The following is an 8,825-nucleotide window of genomic DNA, read 5'->3' on the forward strand; positions in this document are numbered from 1 at the left end:
AGCAGACTGCAAATCTTGCTGAAAAATGCTGGGTAGGATTTTCAAAAAGGAATAGTTTGATTTTTCTAATTAAATCAGGGAGACTCTTTCTGCTTCTTAGAAATTACAGATTTTTTTTTCTAAGTCCTAATGCCTGCAGGCTGAGGAAAGATCCAATATGGAAGATGTGGCTAACTTATTAACTATATAGCACTACCAATTGCCTTATAGTGCTAGACAGTACTTGTCTCTATCTATTTGAAATCTAGAAAATGGTAGAGTCAAACCCAGAACACAAAAGGATATTTCTCACACTGCCCCAGCTGTAGAATTAACAACAACAACAACAAAACCCATTAATTGGTAGAAGATCAGGAGGAAGAAAACTGTCAAAGATGAAAATACAGTGTGATTTAGAGCTCCAGTTTGTAGAAAGGACAAACTGAATATAAAAGTGTGCCCTAAAGATATGCCTCTTGCAGTTGACTTATTTATTTAAGTTCCTCTTGTGCTTTCGCAAACAAAACTTTGGTGTTTTGATGTTAAGGGATATATGGTCCTTTGTTTTCAGATATTTTTATGCAAGAAGTATTATTCAAAGTTTACTCTAGGTCTAAAGGGCAATTTGACACTGATCAGTGGTGTTATATTTTCTACTACTGTTGGTTCTTGCCCAAATCAAACACTTCCTACTTCACAGATACACAATAAATAGAAGATGACTCTCTCCTTCATTGGTAAACAGCCTTGTTTCTGTCACTCTGCATACTCTTCACTACCTCTGTTTTTCATGCAGCATTTAACTAATTGGTTGTTATGTTGCCCTTCCGTCCCCTATATCCCACGATTCTTTCTCCTGTGGTCAGTGCCATTGCATAAACCAGTCATCATAGTCTCCTTGTGGAAAACAGGTCTGTGACTTCATCATATTGTGAAATAAAGTCTAAATTGGTGCACAAAGGCGTTGTACAAAATAACAAATAAATATTTAAGCTCACAATCTGAGTGTAAAAATAGAGATCAAGTCCAGTGATTGCCCAGTAGGTTCATAGCAATAAAGCAAGGTTGAAGTCAAGACAGGAAGTCAATCTGCGGCCCAGAGTCTGAACTAAAGGGGTTTGTTGCTAGGCATGGCTTAGTGCTTTGACAGGATAAGGTCAAAGAGACATAGCCCAGGCCTTTTAAGATGTGAGGGCTCAGAGCTGAGCTTGAATAAAGCTCCTAGACTCAAGGATGAGCAAGCAGCCTCAGGCTAGGCTGGTCACAGCTATTAAAGCAGGTTGGTCCACTTAGGGACTTGACAGACTGTTTTGTAACCTGTTCCAGAATATTCTGAGCGTAATTCCTGGTATGCAGGAAAGATGCATGCTTTGCATTACTCTTGTTATTCTGGGTGCCCTTGGAGCCAATGCTACATGAAAATAGTGCAGATAAGATATTCTTCTTATTTTAATGTACTTAATTTTTAATAGTTTCTGTTGTGTTTCTAATGTGTTTTCATTAGAGCTTCCTTTTACTGTACTGCTATCTTATCACTTAAATGTAGCAGATAAAAAAGAAAAGGTACAGATAAGGTGCTTCATTATGAGTTGAAATCAGCTTATGAAAGACAAATTCTACAGTTTGCAGAGCATCAGCAGAGCAAACACTAAACTTTTTATTTAGTTTAGATGTTTCATGTTTCCCAAAGACCTCTTAGAAGTCATGAGGACCTCTTAGAATTCATGAGGGAGGTAGATATGGAGAAATAAAAGCAGAATTGCTGTCATTTTACAGTGAACTGGTGGGAGGGAGGAGAGGAAATATCTGGATTTCCATATCTAAAGATATACTGGGAAGACTGAATAGGAGACTTTTCTATTCTGTTAAGCTAGGACATCAAATATGGACTTGAGCTACTGATGAAATATGACACAAAGGGAATGGGAGAAGCCCCTGTTTCTCTTGATAAGATGCATCAGTTTGAGTTATGAGAAGCTGAAGTAGAAAAACCTGAGCTTATGATGGTGTAGAAATGCTTTCCATGAATCAGGTCAAAGCATTTTTAAAACTGGTGATCATTTCATTATATGTAAGCCAAGCAGTTTTATGGATTTTCTGTACCTGAGCTTGAAGCTTTATGTGAAATGTCATGTGATATTTTCTTATCTTGCACTTGCTGGCCTGTTTATATTTGTGTCTTAATAGCTGTACAATGAGTTTAAAATTACATTAGTGTTTGACTGATACATATGCACTCCAATTTCTACTATACCTTTAGTATGTTGTACAGTCATGAACAGTTTTCAGTAAAGAAACCATGAAATTGATAAAAAGCTGCAAACAAGCAGTTGGTGGAGAACTAAGATAAAAGTTCAGTGCAGAGCTCAAAAAGAGGAGTTCCAAGGGATGCTGAGTAGCTCCTGGGGAAAAGAACCATATTAGCAATATTAGCAAATGTTAGCAATATTAGCATATTAGCAATTTGTTAGGGTTAGGTTTCTGATTCAGCTAGGGTACATCACAGTATCTCATTTACATACTTGAGGTTTATGAAGAACTTACACAAGTAGCTGAATATTTTAACACAACAGGAGTCAAATTATCTGTATTTCCATGCTGGTAAATGTTAAAATGAAATGATTCATCTTTTTAGCTGTATCGTTTTGCTGGTTTATTACTCTTTGTGAGCTGACTCTGCAGCTGGATAAGTATCTGACTTGGCAATGAGCTGCAAAGCATATCATGTTTTTCCAACCTTTGTTTTTTTTTCTCCCCTGTATTGTGAAATTCTCAGAAGCATAATTGTCAAAAGCAGGCATACACGCTGAAAACATAGATTGCTAATCATTAAAAAATATTATAAGATTACCTTTTCCCCTCTGAAAATAAATTCACTCTGTTCTGTTCTTAACTGGAGTTTCCTAGGCTCCTATGATATCATGTAGCTGTGCTTGCGGGGGCAGAACAGCCAGCTTCTGTCACTTTGGTTAACCTTAGAAATGATGCCAGCTGTCTCATTATAGCATCCTATGAGGAGCTGGAAAGTTGCTGTCCGGAAACAGTGCTGTAATTCACCTATTATCCTGCACCATCACCCATGATTAACTGTCTGAAACTTCTTTCCTGGAAAATATGGTTCCACTGACATCAGAAGACCAGCACTCATTCATGGTGATATCTGCCCTCCTGACTTGAACCGAGTAGTTTCCAGAACTCCCTCAACTAAATGGAAAATTAAGGGAAAATCCTGCACTGTAAAGCACTTGAAGTACAGGACCACCTCCTGACCCTCTGAATGCCATGCAATGCTGTGCAGTTTGCACTGGCACTGACAATACATAGTTGTGTGGTAGCTTGTGTCTTGCTGTCATTTTGAGTTCATCTGACTGATTTCTCCTTCTCTAGACCCCAGCTCCGCTTCTAGTAATATCCTGTTCCTCATGATACCCTCTTTCTTTGATCTGTGCTTTAACCTGTGCCATGTTTCTTTGTTCCTGTCTCTGGAGTCCTGGCCCTGCACCCATCCAAGCTTAGCATAGAGAGAAGGGATCTTCTTTAAAGTGAGGAGCAGGCTATTTAAGTTTGTTGAGTATTTTCAGGAAAGGAGAGAATTCAAGTACCCAAAAGTTACCCAACTACCCAAAGATTACCCTACTAGTAATCTTTACATCGAGCTACTTTAATATCTATTTCTTGTTTTTAAAATGCTGCCTAAGATTATTCTGATTGCGATTCTAAAGGCATAGTTGCATTTTTAACTCCCCCATCTTATTAAGCACCACAGTGTTTCACTTCATTGCAAATGTTATGATTGGAGGGGGAAATGGCAGCAATAATCTTCAAATGGCCTTTGATTTTTCATCGTCATTCAACAGTCTGAGGTGAGTGAACCTCCTACTTAGCTCTTATTTTATTAAGCCTCTTGGACAACTTTTCATGGTTACCCAATTTCTTATAGATAATGCTGCTTTCTGCTCAATATACTCTCCACTCCTCCTAACTACTTTTAAAAACTGAATTTAAAATAAGTAAAACTTTCCATGTTCTAGTCACACTGCTGGACTGTGAAGTAAATACATGTAGAAGTATTCTGGCCAGAAGCTACAAAACACACAAGTATTTTTGTTTCACACACATAAGATGTACATTGTTTACATTTGAATGAAAGAATAGATCTTTAGTAATAGATCTTAGCTTAAAACCTTTCTCTTGACTCCATGCTGATGTCCTGGAAATACTGGTCAGCATCTGCTGACTATTACCAAGTTAAATTAGACACTTTTAGATTTTCTGTTTGTAAAAACTCTTCTTTCTTATAGAGCAATATATTTGGTAGAACTCTAGCTATGTCATCATAACGTTTTACCATGTGACTGCAACCTTCTAAGTTGTCATTCACAAAAGGTGGATAAAAAGAAGTATAGTAAGATGAACACATTATTGACTACTTTGTGTTGAAACATTACCGACCGGATTACAATGAGCTGTTTTACCTGTAAGAATATAAATTCTGAACACCCAGTCTTTGTTGCACATGATAGGAATAATAGAGTTAGGCAGTGCATAAACCCTAAGCATAAGGCTGTAAGTGTTCTTCTCTTAGCTTACTTGGAAGTAACAAAACAAAGTTTTGGTGAAAATCTTTATTTTTTTTTAGTTTAGAAAACTTAACTGACGTTGGGAATCAACAATACTTTTTCTTTTTTCTGTATTGGGGCTTCAGTATAAATGTATAAAACAAAATTTTACAGAAAGTATGTCTCTACTTCTTATGAGAGGAGATAATCTGTAAATAATGTGTTTTTAAAAGCATTTATTTTCCTTGCTGTACTAAAGAATGAACTATCTGTGCAACATTTATTTGACTATGTGATGGTTTCTTCAGTTCCTGCTGCTATCTGGGAAGAAGTTTTGAATCTACAGAAACAGTACTTAGCGCACTCACAAATTACATTTATCAGCACTGAAGCCTAAAGGAAAGTCAATTTAATTGCAGGAGATTTCTAGCTCAGGATGACGAATTGCAGAAGTTTAGTGCAGTGTAATAGCCTCTTGTAGAACAAGAGTCTTTCTGATTCATTTGAGATATTTCATATTTTTACCTTTGAGCACAGAGAAACAGGTTTTTATTTAGCCAAACTTTATTGCATTGAATAAGACACGGGGTTCTATGGTAGATGACTCACAGATGATGATGTCTCAGACTGGGATTTCAAATGTGGTAACCTGTGTTTTTCTTCATTTGGTACTGACATACAGTTAACAGTCACATAAATAAGGGCACAGGAGTATCTGTTTATCACTGTCTACTTGATACTATTGTTTTATTTTGACCTTCCCCTTATCAGCCTCTACACCAGAAAAGGCAACTTCAGTATTGAAATTACTTTAGCCACGTAGGCTGATACCACTGGTTAAACTGAAAAACAAAACCAATAAAAAAACAGCACTTATTTTGAAAAGAAAATCAAATCTTTAATAAATTGATTTAAATAGTGGTATAGGAATCTTGAGATCTGTTCTGCAAACATAGCACAGGGTGAGGAGCACTTAATTACTTGAATAGCTGCTTTGTAATCTGCAGCTGTTCAAATCTATGTAGCCTTTACATGGGCTATGCATCAATACCTCTTCTACACATCCATGCTCTACATTTGCTTGCAAATAGTGGAAGGTGTGTCATGCACTGGTAAGTATTTCAGGAGCCTGTTGTCAAGCTTTGAATTGAAATTTATCTAACTGAGAGTTAATGGGGCAAATCAGTGGGACCTAAATCCTCCATCCACCCATTAACTCGATTTCTCTCCCCTGGTGCAGGATTGTGCTTTGATAAGGTGAGTGGTAAGTGAGCTGGAAAAGCAGTGGTTTAGCTTTGCTGACTTGTTAATCAAAATCACGGTGAACTCTACTAAAGGAAGGGCATGGCAGTAAATCCCAATTCCTTGTACTATACTTTTCTGACTACAGTCATCTGAATACTGACCCCTCATGTAAATAGAAAGTAGACTCTATGTGTAGGTTGCATTTCAGATTACTTCTACTGTCAAAGTGCTTTTAAGCACTGTTAAAAGGATAATGATGATGATCAAAGTTTCCCAGTTTTCCAGGGGACTGTAAACTACTTGCATAAGAACATTTCTAATTTTTGTGGAAGTGTCATATGTCAGGTTTCTGGGGCACAAATAGAAACTAAGGGCCCTGTTTAGCCTTATCTGGGGCCTGAACCACAACCCCTACCTATGGCTTATTTGAAACCCAGGCTTGTGCTTCTCTTGTTGCTGGGAAATCTAGGAAGGGTCAGCAAGCTCTGGTAGTGTTCTTGGGACTACCAGATGAGAATATCAGTGTTACCTGTGACAAAAACAGAAGTCTCTGAGTTTGTTTCCGTTAGTTAGTGCATATTCCTTTTCCACAACTATGTCCAGCCTAAATGCTGAACGGTGAGAGCTAATGAAATCTTTGCAAGTAGGTTATAATAAGGTCTGAAGATGATGTTACTAAACTATTACCTGCTTGCCTTGTAACACTAGTCAAGGTGTTGACTGTGACTTCAAGTGCGGTTAAAAATGTGAAACATGAATCTTGTGCTCTTCCTTCCTTGCCATGCTAGCTCCAACAGTTGTGAAAGAACGGGCTTGCTGAGGTGAATTTTCAGCTAAGCTGAGAACAAGACATTCTCAAGAAGTACTCAATCTCCCCAAAAGAAAATGAGAAAGGATCAAAATATTCAAACCAGTTTGAATTGCATGTTTTTCAGGGCTTGTTTTGATAGCTGGAATGAAGCAGTAATATGTAATGCAGTTTTCTGTGGTTGGATTCCGGTTTGGGAGGATGTAGGAGAAATGAGGAGGAAAATGCAAATCTGACTACAGTTCCTGAAGCTAAGTATGCAGGAGGCTAGTCTCTTTTCATATAGTTAGGAATCCACCCACTTTCACTGAGACTTTTAATTAGAGTATCACGGCATCAATGCTGGATCTTCACTAGGACTCTCACACTGTTCAGTTCATCAAGACAGAAGAACAACTTTGTCAGCTAACAGAGTGTGAGCGGTGCCATTCAGGGAGGACTTTCTCACCTGCTTAGCAGGTTTGGGGATGTATCCTGAGAAAGTAAGTTTCTGGTGTTTTAAACTTACTTTTGCAGATGCTGCTATAGAGTTGTACTCAGAAATGCTACCCATCATCTCCTTACTTTTCAGTTCTGCAATAGCCAGTCATGAAAGGGAGCTTTAAAAAAAAACACACAGAAAAACACCTTGAAAGACCCCAGTAAAAATAGCCCTGTGAATCTCCATTTCTGAAGAGAGGAGGGAAAACAGACAGATGCACTTTGTTGACCATTCTCTTCCCCCACGCTCTCCTCCCACAATGGCTTAGATCATTAAGCTCCTGTATAATTAAAACTTGGTCCAAGTCACACTAATTCTGTTTACTGGCCACAGTGTAGGATATAAATACCTAATCACTTCCTTACACAGAGGCTGCTTCCTGCTGGTGGTTTGCAGTTGCAAGCACTCGGTCCCTCAGTGAGCTCTGTACAGCTGCTCACCCTGAATGCGCGAGCCCTGCTACAAAGTGCTCCCCTGCCACAGCACATTTATTTCTACAGATTTCTTCCTCCTGTGTTTTCCAAAGGGAATGATGTCACTTTCTATAAACAGGAGACAGAAAGGCTATTGTTAATGCATGTAATACCTGGAATTAAATTCATGGAATGGAATTAAAAGTGGAGGAAGAGGCTGTCTTTTGAGAGTTTCCCAAAGGACTGTTGTTCTAATGGCCAGCTGAAGCCACAACACTGAAAGATCTCACAGGTCCTGAGCATAAATCTACTGAAGTTACACCAACGGTTTGCTGATGGCAGTGTATTTAATACATAGTTCTTTCTGTTCCATGTGGATTGCTGAAGGCCCATTGATAATCTCTGAAGCATGCAGAAGTTAAAACAATGCTGGCAATAAGATTTCACAGGCGAGTTAGTTCCATGAGACAAAACTCTGTCTATTAGGAGAGAATACATGGGACAGGGAAAGTGGAGGAGAATATCTTCCTAAATTGCGTTATAATGGTGTTGTGATGCTGTCATAAGTAGCAGGCTTGAAATAATTATTTGCTCCTGAGCTCTGATAGAACTGATTTGGCTCACACTTTTATTTTGGTGGGAGTGGAGGATGTAACGTGGTGTGGAGGTGAGCAGAAGGTGGGCAACAGTATATGAAGTGACAAAATCGTACAGGTTGGAAGGCACCTCGGGAGACCATCTAGGCCGACTTGCTGCTAAGGCAGGTTTCCTACAGTAGGTTGCACAGGAAAGCATCTGGGTGGGTTTTGAAAATCTCCAGAGAAGGAAGGAGACTCCACAACCAATCTGGACAGTCTGTTCCAGTGGTCAGTGTCTCCAAGTAATCAGTCCATTATATCTTGCTTCTTCTGTAAAAGCAAAAGGGGCAGAATCAAAAATGAAGTGAAGCCAAACAGAAGCACTTCATTCAATTCCAGTACTTCAGTATTGCTGTCTTTTCCCTCTCATGACTTTTGATATGTAATTAAATAAGATTTGATTGTATTTTCCTGAAGGCTTACATATGTAGCTGGGTAGAGTGCTCAATGGTAAAAGATACTAGTTAAGTGAACATGAGCTTCAAGGTCCTTTAGTGAAAATATACAAGTTGTAGTGACTTACCAAGTGTCCAAGCAACACTTGGAGTTACTCAGTGGCTTGCTCTGCTTTTGTTGTTGGAGTCTGCCTTCTCTTGAGGTTTTCAATACTTCCATAAGCTATGTTGAGTTGAGGGCTACTAGTTGTGTACCTGACTTGTGACATTAGATGTGTACTGATGCTCCCATTGAATCTATTGTAGA

This window comes from Excalfactoria chinensis, chromosome 2 (assembly GCF_039878825.1).
Source record: "Excalfactoria chinensis isolate bCotChi1 chromosome 2, bCotChi1.hap2, whole genome shotgun sequence".
Taxonomy (NCBI): Eukaryota; Metazoa; Chordata; class Aves; order Galliformes; family Phasianidae; genus Excalfactoria; species Excalfactoria chinensis.